The sequence below is a fragment of the Papio anubis genome, unplaced genomic scaffold (assembly GCF_008728515.1).
Source record: "Papio anubis isolate 15944 unplaced genomic scaffold, Panubis1.0 scaffold821, whole genome shotgun sequence".
NCBI lineage: Eukaryota > Metazoa > Chordata > Mammalia > Primates > Cercopithecidae > Papio > Papio anubis.
In genome coordinates, this window is record NW_022168436.1 from 16,837 (window position 1) to 30,169 (window position 13,333).

The window sequence follows — 13,333 nt, forward strand, 5'->3', positions numbered from 1 at the left end:
TGAGTTCATTTATCTCTAATAGAGTTATTGTCTCTGGTAGAAATAAAGCTGCGTTTTTTTGTTGTTGTTGTTGTTGTTTTGAGACGGACTTTCACTCTTGTTGCCTGGGCTAGAATGCAGTGACACAGTCTTGACTCACTGCAACCTCCACCTCCCCAGTTCAAGCGATTCTCCTGCCTTACCCTCCCAAATAGCTAGGATTACAGGCATCTGCCACCACACCTGGCTAATTTTTTTTTTTTTGTATTTTCAATAGAGACGGGGTTTCACCATGTTGACCAGGCTGGTCTCAAACTCCTGACCTCAGGTGATCCACCCGTCTTGGCCTCCCAAAGTCCTGGGATTACAGGCATGAGGCACCGCACCTGGATGCTGCTTTTTTTTTTTTTTTTTTTTTTCTTTAAAGACTTTCAGGCCGGGTGCAGTGGCTCACAGCTGTAATCCCAGCACTTTGGGAGGCTGAGGCAGGCAGATCACGAGGTCAGGAGATCGAGACCATACTAGCTAACACAGTGAAACCCCGCCTCTACTAAAAATGCAAAAAATTTGCTGGGCGTGGTGGCCGGTGTCTGTAGTCCCAGCTACTCAGGAGGCTGAGGCAGGAGAATAGCTTGAACCCAGGAGGCAGAGGTTGCAGTGAGCCAAGATCACGCCACTGCACTCTACAAAGCGAGACTCCATCTCAAAAAAAAAAAAAAACTTTATATATAGCAGGTCAGTACTAAACACTTTGCATAATTATTTCCCTGAATTTGCACAATAATCTAGTCAGGCAAGTATACTATTATTTTAAGCCCATTTTACAGATCAGGGAACAGAGGAACGAAGATTGCATGATCTGTCACGTAAGTGACAACCTAGGGCCTAAGCCCAGGTTGTTAACTACTATGCTGTACTGCTATCCACACGTTACCTTTTAGTTTTTTGCTTTTTGCCATTCCACTTAATACCTTTCAATTTCACTATGTGATTTGTATGTCTCTTTAGCCATATTTAAGATAATGGAATTATTGATGGAAGTCTGAGAGCAAACTACTATTTTTAGTGGCTTCCTTTGCCACTAAAAGAATGTGAGAGAAGGCCTTTCTTAGTCTGGCCTCCAGTATATATATCCTTATCCTAATTCTTTTTTTTTTTTTTTTGAGACGGAGTCTCGCTGTGCTCCCAGGCTGGAGTGCAGTGGCGTGATCTCGGCTCACTGCAAGCTCCGCCTCCCGGGTTCACGCCATTCTCCCGCCTCAGCCTCCCAAGTAGCTGAGACTACAGGCGCCCGCCACCACGCCCGGCTAGTTTTTTGTATTTTTAGTAGAGACGGGGTTTCACCATGTTAGCCAGGATAGTCTCGATCTCCTGACCTCGTGATCCACCCACCTCGGCCTCCCAAAGTGCTGGGATTACAGGCTTGAGCCACCGCGCCCGGCCCCTAATTCTTTTACATATTCTATGCTCCAACCAGTCTGGACTACAAAAGCATTCTTAAGTATACCTTGTACTTTTCAATCTCTGAACATGTGTTCAGGAAAATCTTCCCTGTGAAATCTTTCCCACTTTTCCTTTGTCCTCATCTCTACTGAAAGAGAAATGTGCTAAATATACATTCTGACTAGACGGCCAGGTGTTAAAATCATTGAGGCCAAAACTGCATACAGGTATACCTCAGAGATACTGCATTCTGGCTTTAGATCATTGCAATAAAGTGAATATATCAATAAAATGAGTCACATGAATTTTCTGGTTTCCAGTGTGTGTGAGTTATGTTTACACTATACTGTACTCTATTAATAGCATTATGTCTGTAAAAACAATGTACAAATCTGGCCAGATGTGGTGGCTCATGCCTGTAGTCACAGCACTTTGGGAGGCTGAGGTGTGATCACTTGAGGTCAGGGGTTCGAGACCAGGCTGGCCAATACAATGAAACCTTGTCTCCACTAAAAATACAAAATTTAGCCAGGTGTGGTGGCGATGCCTGTAATCCCAGCTACTCAGGAGGCTGAGGTGGGAGAATCGCTTGAACCCGGGAGGCAGAGGTGGTTACAGTAAGCTGAGATAGCACCACTGCACTCCAACCTGGGGGACAGAGCAAAACTCTGTCTCAAAAAATTTAAAAAAAACCAGCAATATACATATCTTAATTTAAAAATACTTTATTGCTAAAAAAATGCTAATGATCATCTGATCATAGCCTTCTGCAAATCATAATCTTTTTGCTGTCAGAGGGTCTTGCCTTGATGTTGATACCTGCTGACTGATCAGGGTAGTAGTTGCTGAAGGCTGGAGTGGCTGTGGCAATTTCTTATAATAATACTATTAATACAATGTAGTTTTCTGCATTGATTGATTCTATCACAAATGATTTCTCTGTAGCATGCAATGCTGTTTCATAGTATTTTACTCATAGTAGAACTTCTTTCAAAATTGGTGTTTCAGGCCAGGCGAAGTGGCACATGCCTTTAATCTCAGCACTTTGGGAGGCCGAGGCAGGCAGATCACCTGAGGTCAGCAGTTTGAGACTAGCCTGGCCAACATGGCGAAACCCCATCTCTACTAAAAATACAAGAATTAGCCTGGTGTGGTAGTGCACACCTGTGGTACCAGCTACTCGGAAGGATGAGGCAGGAGAATCACTTGAACCCAGGAGGCGGAGGTTGTGGTGAGCTGAGATTGTGCCACTGCACTCCAGCCTAGGTGACAGAATGAGACTCCATCTCAAAAAAGAAAAAAAGTGCCACCAGGTGTGGTGGCGCGTGGCTGTAATCCCAGCACTTTGGGACGCCGAGGTGGGTGGATCCCTTGGCTCACGAGTTAGAGACCACCCTGGGTAACATGGCAAAACCTCTTCTCTACAAAAATTTACAAATATTAGCCAGGTGTGGTGGCATGCCCCCGTAGTCCCAGGTACTTGGGAGGCTGAGGTAGGAGGATTACTTGAGCCCGTGAGGTCGAGACCTCAGTGAACCGTGATTGTGCCACTGGCACTCCTGCTTGGGTGACGGAGCAAGACCACATCTCAAAAAAAAAAAAAAAAAAAAAAAAAGATAGGCCTATATCACTATTATAGAGTAAATTTCTATATGAAAAAATAAAAAAATCCCCAAAACACTGTTAAAGTTTGATATAGTGTCACATTGTCAGCTACTAGATTGTTTCTGTAGTCACTATACTTACTATTTGTGATAATAAGTAGATGGTTATTTTCAAGTTTTCAGCTGATATTGGTGAGAGAACACTTTTTTTGACTCAATTTCTATAAAATATGTTTTCCTTCATACCCTGTATTCTTTATGTCTTGATGAAAGGTGATTTATTAATGGACATTGGAGTTTTTCCTGATGCATGAAATTTTGAGCTGACAAAGTTTGTATTCTGCTTTTAATTCATTGTTGAATGCTCATTAAAAAGATCAGAATTGCCTAGCCTTGTATTAAACTTTTAGAAACCCTTGCTGGTTTAAACAAGGTATAATAGTTCACATCTGTAATCCCAGCACTTTGGGATGCCAAGGTGTGAGGATCACTTGAGCCCAGGAGGTCAAGGCTGCAGTGAGCTATGATCATGCTACCGTACTCCAGCCTGGGTGACAGAGCAAGACCCTTTTAAAATGAAGATTTTTTTTTTTTTTTTTTTTTGAGACGGAGTCTCGCTCTGTTGCCCAGGATGGAGGCTCACTGCAGCCTCCGCCTCCCGGGTTCAAGCAGTTCTCCTGCCTCAGCTTCCCTAGTCGCTGGGACTATAGGCATGTGGCACCATGCCCAGCTAATTTTGTGTATTTTTAGTAGAGCTGGGGTTTCACCGTGTTAACCAGGATGGTCTTGATCTGACCTTGTGATCCACCCGCCTCAGCCTCCCAAAGTGCTGGGATTACTGGTGTGAGGCACTGCGCCTGGCCAATATATATATATATATTTTTTTTTTAATTTAAAAAGGGTATAGGAGGCCGGGCAGGGTGGCTCATGCCTGTAGTCCCAGCACTTTGGGAGGCCGAGGCAGACAGATCATGAGGTCAGGAGATTGAGACTATCCTGGCTAACACGGTGAAACCCCGTCTGTAGTAAAAATACAAAAAAGAAATTAGCCAGGCATAGTGGCTAGCGCCTGTAGTTCCAGCTACTCGGGAGGCTGAGGCAGGAGAATGGTATGAACCTGGGAGGCGGAGCTTGCAGTGAGCTGAGATTGCGCCACTGCACTTCAGCCTGGGTGACAGAGTGAGACTCCGTCTCAAAAAAAAAAAAAAAAAAAGGGTATAGGGCTGGGCACCCTGGCTCTTGCCTGTAATCCCAGCACTTTAGGGGCTGAGGCGGGCAGATCACTTGAGGTCAGGAGTTCGAGACCAGCCTAGCCAACATGGTGAAACCCCATCTCTACTAAAGATAAAAAAATTAGCCAGGCTTGGTGGTAGGCACCTGTATTTCCAGCTATTCGGGAGGCTGAGGCAGGAGAATCACTTGAACCTGGGAGACGGTGTTTGCAGTGAGCCAAGATGGCACCACTGCACTCCAGCCTAGGCGACAGAGTGAGACTGTCTCACAAAAAAAATAAAAAATAAATAAAAAGGGTATAATACTCTTTATCTGAAAGTTAAAGGGTTATCTGAAATTAAAGGGTTATCTGAAAGTTAAAAAGTTGTCTGACTAATGCACTGTATTTCTCTATTCATTTAACTTGTATCAGTTTTTTTTTTTTTTAATAGAGTCTGGCTCTGTTGCTCAGGCTGGAGTGCAGGGGCACGGTCTCGGCTCACTGCAAGTTCTGCCTCCTGGGTTCACGCCATTCTCCTGCCTCAGCCTCCCGAGTAGCTGGGACTACAGGCACCTGCCACCATGCCCAGCTAATTTTTTTGTATTTTTTTAGTAGAGACTGGGTTTCACCGTGTTAGCCAAGGTGGTCTCAATCTCCTGACCTCGTGATCTGCCCGCCTCGGCCTCCCAAAGTACTGGGATTACAGGCGTGAACCACCGTGCCTGGCCTACTTACTTTTGTTCATAAAATTAACAGCTTTCACAGTCATTAATTGCTGCATTTAGAATGGTTTTTGTTTGTTTTTTAAAACGAGGTCTCTCTGTGTTGCCAGTGGTCTCAAACTTATGGGCTCAATTGCTTGATTCTCCCATCCCAGCCTCCCAAGTAGCTGGGATTACTAGCTTGTGTCGGCACACTTAGCTAGAATATTTATCTGTGTTTCAAACCTAATGTTCACATATTAATCCAAATGGACCCACCGTATACAGTTAATGTTATATTGATTTGACATGATAGTAATTTGTACGTCTACATGATCTTTCATGGTGTACCAGAAATGGTAAGGTTCTGCAATTCAAAGTTTTATAGCTGATTTGGATTGAATATTGGGGTAAAGCCTGATTTTGGTACATCTTTTAAAAAGCTACTGAACCTTATAGAACCAAGACAATTAGAGTTTTCCCCAATCTTCATACTCCCTGCACCTACCCTATCAGGCTTTTGTCTACCAGATCAAAATTTTGCAGTTTGCTCCTTTATACATTTTTTGTTGTTGTTTTTCCAGACAGAGTTTTGCTCTGTCGCCCAGGCTGCAGTGCAGTGGCACGATCTTGGCTCACTGCAACCTCCAGCTCCTGGGTTCAAGCAATTCTCCTGCCTCAGCCTCCCGGAGTAGCTGGGGATTACAGGCACGTGCTACCACACCTGGCTAATTTTTGTTTTGTTTTGTTTTGTTTTGTTTTTTGAGGCAGAGACTCACTCCGTTGCCCAGGCTGGAGTGCAGTGGCGCAATCTCGGCTCACTGCAAGCTCCGCCTTCCAGGTTCATGCCATTCTCCTGCCTCAGCCTCCTGAATAGCTGGGACTTCAGGCGCCTGCCAACATGCCCGGCTAATTTTTTTGTAGTTTTAGTAGAGACGGGGTTTCGCCATGTTAGCCAGAATGGTCTCGATCTCCTGACCTTGTGATCCGCCCGTCTCGGCCTCCCAAAGTGCTGGGATTACAAGCGTATTTTTGTATTCTTAGTAGAGATGGAGTTTCACCATGTTGGCCAGGCTGGTCGCAAACTCCTGAACCTCGTGATCCACCTGCCTTGGCTTCCCAAAGTGCTGGGATTACAGGCGTGAGCGACTGCGCCTGGCCCAATACATTTTTAAACATATTATTTATAGTTCCAGTCTCTTATCTCTGCCCTTCTAGGCATTCTGTTCTTTCTTTAATTCAGTGATACTTATAGAGCACTTAAACCCTGAGCATTTTATGCATGTATGTCAGCCAAGTGAGGTTTTAAGACTGCCTTTAACGCGGCCGGGCGCGGTGGCTCAAGCCTGTAATCCCAGCACTTTGGGAGGCCGAGGCGGGCGGATCACGAGGTCAGGAGATCGAGACCATCCTGGCTAACATGGTGAAACCCCGTCTCTACTAAAAATACAAAAAACTAGCCGGGCGTGGTGGCGGGCGCCTGTAGTCCCAGCTACTCGGAGGCTGAGGCAGGAGAATGGCCTGAACCTGGGAGGCGGAGCTTGCAGTGAGCCGAGATCGCGCCACTGCACTCCAGCCTGGGTGACACAGCGCGAGACTCTGTCTCAAAAAAAAAAAATAAATAAATAAATAAAAAAAGACTGCCTTTAACGCTCAACTCAGATATTACCTCCTGAAAGATTTTTTTCAGGCCGGGCGCGGTGGCTCACGCCTGTAATCCCAGCACTTTGGGAGGCCGAGGCGGGCGAATCACAAGGTCGGGAGATCGAGACCACGGTGAAACCCTGTCTCTACTAAAAATACAAAAAATGAGCCGGGCGAGGTGGCGGGCGCCTGTAGTCCCAGCTACTCGGGAGGCTGGGGCAGGAGAATGGCGTGAACCCGGGAGGCGGAGCTTGCAGTGAACCAGGATCGCGCCACTGCATTCTAGCTTGGGCGACAGAGCAAGACTCCGTCTCAAAAAAAAAAAAAAAGATTTTTTTCAGCCTCCTGAGTTGGACCTTGTTACATCTGTATTCTCATAGCATTTTACACTACTTTGTAGCATCACATTGTAACATAAGGAATTGTTTGAGTATCTCCTTTACCAGATTTTGAGCTCCTTGAATTTAAAAAACTGTTTTTTCTTGTTAATTTCTGTGTCTCAAAGACACAGAATGAGGCAGCCTGAAACACTGCCTCAAGTAAGCAAGTACTTGGTACAAAGGAGTTACAGCACACATGAATTTAATATATGAGTTTACACTGTGTGCTTAATTAAAAGATAAATAATTGAAACAATCAGGCAGTTTCACTTGGTGTTGTACCCAGTATGTGTATGACTAAGATTGGAAGTATAAACTGTTGTTCCAGTATCTGTTCTCATATGCCTCTCAAAAATAAACGTCTCACCAGGCTTAAATGCGTTTCTCCTGTTGAAGCTATTTTTCATAGCTTCATACCTCAAACATAAGTCAGCCACTCCCACTGGCACTCATTCCAATGATGGAAGAAAAAGCCAGCTGTGTTGGACTTGAGGGGTGGTGTATTAATCTCTAACATAGTGCTTTTCTAACAAATGATAAAGGATAATTTTGACTGGACTGACTTTCACAATATATTATACACTGACTTCAGAACCTAACTCTTTCCCCCCCACACCCCCACCGAGACGAAGACTTGCTCTGTTGCCCAGGCTGGAATGCGGTGGCGTGATCTTGGCTCACTGCAGCCTCTACCTACCAAGTTCAAGTGATTCTCCTGCCTCAGTCTCCTGAGTAGCTGAGATTACAGGCATGTGCCACCACACCCAGCTAATTTTTGTATTTTTAGTAGAGACAGGGTTTCACCATGTTGTCCAGGCTGGTCTTGAACTCCTGACCTCGAGATCCACACCCCTTGGCCTCCCAAAGTGTTGGGAGTACAGGCGTGAGCTACTGCGCCCAGCCCAGAACCTAACTCTTTATATGAAAGACAGGAATTCTATACAGTTTTGTTAAATGAATGATCTGCCCTTTTTCTGGGTTTCTGTAATACTTTATTATTCAAATGACATTTTTGCTGCTTATAGCTATTTTTTCATGTCTTATCTCACCAGTTTAAAAAACAGGAATCGTGTCTTTATATCTCTTTGTATTTGGCATACTGCTTTTTATATAATACTCGTTTATAGAATGAATAGACATTTTATTATATTTTATTATTTATTTAGAGACAGCGTCTTGCCCTGTTGCCCAGGCTGGAGTGCAGTGGCATGATCTCAGTTCACTGCCGCCTCCACTTCCTGGGCTGAAGCAGTCCTCCAGGCTCAGCCTCTCCAGTACCTAGGACTACAGGTGTGTCCCACCACACCTGGCTAATTTTTGTGTTTTTCGTAGAGACAGGGTTTTACCATGTTGCCCAGGCTGGTCTCAAACTCCTGACCTCAAGTGATCTGCCCACCTCGGGTGGATCCCAAAGTGCTGGGATTACAGGTGTGAACCACTGTACCCAGCATTAGACAGCTCACTGTACAGTAATCATAAACCTCAATACCTTTTGCTAAATGTTCCCTCTCAATTGCCACTTTTCTTTCCCACAGCTCTTTCGACGTGTAGCAGCAGCTTTGCCGGGAATGGAAAGCACACAGGACAGAAGCAGAGAAGACAGTATCCTTTTTGTTTCATGGGAAATTTTTCATTATTAACACTAGTCTTTAGAGCCCTGCTTGCTTGGCTAAAGAATATTGTGCCATTGCCTTTTACAACCAGGAACTGATGACTTAGAGGCATAGAAATTCAGAGGTTTTCTATAGCAAGTTATATATAGTTTCTGTATAGTTATCGAAGTGTACACTTTGCACCCTGCTTCTCATTGTTGATCAGTGAGAGGGTTTGTGTTTGCTTGCTTGCTTTTAAATGAGCAGGAAACTCTCAGAATCTCTGTCTCCTTGCCTCTTCATTTTGAGTCCCATTGACTCTAGGCTTTTTCCTCATAGAATATCAAATTTTCATTTCTTTTTCTAACACTTGAGCTGTCTGCTTGACACAGGCAAGAAATAGAGTGGAGCCTTATTGTAGCCTCTGCTTTCAGAAGCAGGACATAATATTAGTTTATTTCTAAGGATTGGAACATCTAATATTAGTTAATACTAAAGATTTTTAATTTGATGTTTTCAGTGTTTCATATTTACCTTCTAGTGTTTTTCCATATGCAGACATTTTTATTAAGCAATATAGTTTATAGCACTTGGTATTCAGCCCTTCCCACTTGTAAATGTTGTATGTTTTCATAAAAAACATAAAACAGGCCGGGTTCGGTGGCTTATGCCTGTAATCCCAGCATTTTGGGAGGCCAAGACAGGTGGATCACCTGAGGTTGGGAGTTCGAGACCAGCCTGACCAACATGGAGAAACCCCATCTCTACTAAAAATACAAAAAATTAGCTGGACGTGGTAGCACATGCCTGTAATCCCAGCTACTAGGAGGTTGAGTCAGGAGAATCGCTTGAACCCAGGAGGCAGAGGTTGCAGTGAGCCAAGATTGTGCCATTGTACTCCAGCCTGGGCAGCAAGAGCAAAACTCCCATTTCCAAAAAAAACCAACAAAAACAAAAAACATAAAATATGTTTCCAAAAAAAAAAAAAAAAAAAAGTTCTATTGAGTTGAAATCTGCCCCCTCTCCGCTTTTTTTTTTTTTTTGAGATGGAGTCTCACTCTGTCGCCCAGGCTGGAGTACAGCAGCGCAATCTCGGCTTACCGCAACCTCTGCCTCCTGAATTCAAGTGATTCTCCTGCCTCAGCCTCCCAAGCAGCTGGGACTATAGGCACAAGCCACCACGCCCAGCTAATTTTTGTATTTTTAGTAGAGAGGGGGTTTCACCATGTTGGCCAGGCTGGTCTTGAACTCCTGATCTCAGGTGATCTGCCCACCTCAGCCTCCCAAAGTGTTGGGATTACAGGTATGAGCCACTGCACCTGGCCTGAAGTCCCATTATTTATTAAATGCTTCTCCTGCTGTTGGAACTGTCTTGAAGGCTATTTTCAGATTTATATTATGACGATTCTATGAGGAACATCATCTTCATATCACTTCTTGCTGCTATAGAATAAGTTCCTTAGGATACATACCCATAAATAGAGCTTGTACCTCTCTGACCCTTGTTGCATACAGTAGATATAAGCAAGTTTATTCCATTTGAGCACCCTATATGGTGAGGTGGCTATGTGGAAAATAGTGACTGTATAGGCTCTGAAGACAAATAGGAATATAAGGGCCATCCCAGAAATGCTAATGTTTGTAAGAATTGAAATTGTACTTTCCCATTTATGGCTCCTTAACTTTTGTTTCAGTGATTGACATAAAACTGGAAAAGCCTCAGGAGCAACCAGTCAGCGAAGGAGGCTGTTCCTGCTAATCTCTCATGTCATCTTCAACCCTTCTTTAGAAGCTCACTGCTTTGGCCCCCTTACTCTTTCATTGACTGCAGTGTGAATATTGGCTTGAACCTTTTCCCTTCAGTAATAACGTATTGCAATTCATCATTGCTGCCTGTCTCGTGGAGATGATCTATTAGCTTCATAAGCACAAAAAAAGTCAGTGTCTTCATTATTTATATTTTACAAAAAGCCAAAATATTTCAGCATATTCCAGTGATAACTTTAAAAATTAGATACATTTTCTTAACATTTTTTTCTTTTTTAATGTTATGATAATGTACTTCAAAATGATGGAAATCTCAACAGTATGAGTATGGCTTGGTTATTGAGCAGTGTGTTCATAGCCTACTTTATCTCTCCTTGCTTTTCTCACCTCTCCCTTACCCCCATTCCCTATTACCTATTCTTACCTAGCCTCCCCCCACTTCCTCAAACAAGAGATGGCAAAGCAGCAGTTCAACCAAGCCCACTGGAATTATCCTTTAATTTTACAGATACCACTTGCTGTAGACTATGGACCAAGATGTCCAAAATTATTCTTGAGCACTGATATAAGTTACTTAGATCTTCTTTGAGGTCAAAATTCAGCCATCATGGTAGGCAGTGCTTGAATGAGAAAAGGCTCCTGGTGCATCTTCAAAATGAGTCCTAAAGAACATACTGAGTACTTACAATAAGTAGAAGAGCAAAAAAGGTATTTCTGACTAAAACAAATGGCTCTTTCACATGTGCTTTATTAGACTCTGGGAGAGAATAGTAACCAAGTGCTTCAGAATAGGTTTTTAGTATTCTTCATGGTAAGATAATGAAGTTCTAATGAACTATTTCTCCCATGGTTTTAAAATTGTCAAGAGTTATTCTGTTTGTTTAAAAAATAAGAAACCTCTTTAAGCAATAGATTTTGCTTGAGTTTTCTTTTTTAAAAAAATAATACTATGCAGGCAAGGCACTATAAAAGTTTAATTCCTTCTAGAAGAACCACTGGAAGAATTTAAATTTGGCACTACAATCAAAACTACTGAATTAGTAGAAACAACGATATCTAAAGCTTACCAACAAAAGAACCCTCAGCAGAATAGCAAAAACTTTGCTCAGAACATTTGAGGTCAAATTGAAGACGGAAACCAGAAACTGTTTTCTTGTAAGCCCCTAGAGGCAGATCAGGTAAAGCATACATAGTAGAGAGAAAGGAGAGAATGGAAATAAAACTCAATATTATGCAGATTTATGCCTTATTTGTTAGCATTTTTTAAGGTTGGGTCTTTCAGGCTGGTTTTGGTTTGTATTAGATCTGTATAGTTTAATTAACTAGTGATTTAGTTTTATATTTAAACTACAATTAATCTTTTTTGTGATATTTATTTCTTCGCCTTTTTTTTTTTTTAACAACTTTCAATTTTTAGATGTTTCGTTGAATCTATTTAGAGCTTCACCATGGCAATATGTATTTCCCTTAAAACACTGCAAACAAATATACTAGGAGTGTGCCCTTTTAATCTTTACTAGTTATTGTGAGATTGCTGTGTAAGCTAATAAACACATTTGTAAATACATTGTTTGCAGGAAGAAAACTTCTGAGTTACAGCTCAGGAAAAACCTGCTGAATTTATGTTGTAAGCATTACTTAACACAGTATACAGATGAAAAGACAACAAAACTATCTTCATACTTCCTCATTCTCTCATTGCAACAAAACCTTAAACTGGGAGAACCTTAGTACCCTCTCTTTCCTTTTCCTCCTCCACTTCCCACTTATTGTCACCTTGTAATATTCAGAGAGCACTTGGATTATGGATCTGAATAGAGAAATGCTTACAGATAATCATTAGCCCACATACCAGTAACTTATACTTAAAAGATGGGATGGAGTTGTAAAGTGCTTTTATAATACAATATAATTGTTAAAAGCAAGGGTTGACTCTTCGTTTTATTTTGACATGGCATGTCCTGAAATAAATATTGATTCAATATGGCAGATGGGTCATATTCTTTATTTGGAAGAAGTTGTGACTTCTGACATGGGGGTGATTGTCTTCCTACACTGTTGGATTTGATTTTTTTTATGTATTTTTAAGAAAGTAACCAGTTATACTGCTTTTAATAATGATTGGTCTTTTTATTTGGCTTGGAGTTCTTCAAAGCAGTGAAGTGTGTTCATAGTCCAGATTTTTTTTTAATAAACACAATTTTGCTGCCAAAAATATATAAATAAAACACAAAAGAAAACAATTATTGACTTGGTTTCCCATTCGTGCCAAGATGGTGAATTAGCATATGCTTCTCCCTCCCTAGACCTATAAAGCGGACATGGACAGAATCCAGAAAATTTGCTATTGTTATTAGCAAATGTGAGCAACTCCTGGGGAGTCAAAGAATCTTTTTTTGATGGGGGTATTGTTGCGGGGTGGAGGAGAAGGGGGCAACTTGAAAGGTATAGCCCCTGGTGGAGGCAGTAATAGGACATATTAAGAAAAGCATCTTAAGATCTGCTTTTGCGTCCGGGCGCGGTGGCTCAAGCCTGTAATCCCAGCACTTTGGGAGGCCGAGACGGGCGGATCACGAGGTCAGGAGATCGAGACCATCCTGGCGAACACGGTGAAACCCCGTCTCTACTAAAAAGTACAAAAAAACTAGCCGGGCGAGGTGGCGGGCGCCTGTAGTCCCAGCTACTCGGGAGGCTGGGGCAGGAGAATGGCGTGAACCCGGGAGGCGGAGCTTGCAGTGAGTCGAGATCCGGCCACTGCACTCCAGCCTGGGCGACAGAGCAAGACTCTGTCTCAAAAAAAAAAATCTGCTTTTGCCTCCTTACTCCTAACTATACCTTTGCCTTGGGACTGGAGCCAGCAAACTGTGGCCCTCCCACCAAATCCAGCCTGGAACCAGTTTTTAAAATTAAGTTTTATTGGAACTCAGCCATACTTTCTCACTGTAACGGCAGAATTTAATAGCTGCCACAGACCTTATGGCCCTAAAAGCCAAAAAAGCCATTTACTATC

At 42.7% G+C, this 13,333-nt stretch overlaps 1 long non-coding RNA gene across 1 annotated transcript; it reads left to right on the top strand.

Annotated features, from left to right (window-relative positions):
* The first annotated feature begins 8,365 nt into the window (after window positions 1–8,365).
* On the top strand, window positions 8,366–12,566 carry LOC116273531. Its single transcript, XR_004181849.1, has 2 exons — window positions 8,366–8,566; window positions 10,251–12,566. It is a non-coding gene; the product is annotated as an uncharacterized LOC116273531 (long non-coding RNA).
* The last annotated feature ends 767 nt before the right edge of the window (window positions 12,567–13,333 follow it).